At 35.4% G+C, this 243-nt stretch overlaps 1 protein-coding gene across 1 annotated transcript in view; it reads left to right on the forward strand.

The window, feature by feature from the left end:
- LOC119590515 (soluble scavenger receptor cysteine-rich domain-containing protein SSC5D-like) overlaps positions 1-243 on the forward strand; it is a 7,160-nt gene that overhangs the window by 694 nt on the left and 6,223 nt on the right. The gene's annotated exons all lie outside the window — the stretch shown is intronic.

A 243-nucleotide genomic window follows, 5' to 3' on the forward strand; every position in this document is an offset into this window, starting at 1 on the left:
ATCAATCAATCCTAATCAAAAATCCTATCCCAAAAACATGCAAACCCAAAGAAGATTTACTCAGAAAAAAAAAAAATACTCACGCAGAGTCTTTATCTGTACTTACTTCGGTCACATCGTAAATGTCGAATAATATTAATCTACCTATCACTGATCTCTTTTTTTTCCCGAACAACCAACTCGTTTCATTAAAAGCGTCACTGACACCTTCAGAGCGGAAAGTCTTGTTGATTTTGTCGTGCA

The sequence above is a fragment of the Penaeus monodon genome, chromosome 27, assembly GCF_015228065.2.
Source record: "Penaeus monodon isolate SGIC_2016 chromosome 27, NSTDA_Pmon_1, whole genome shotgun sequence".
Lineage (NCBI taxonomy): Eukaryota > Metazoa > Arthropoda > Malacostraca > Decapoda > Penaeidae > Penaeus > Penaeus monodon.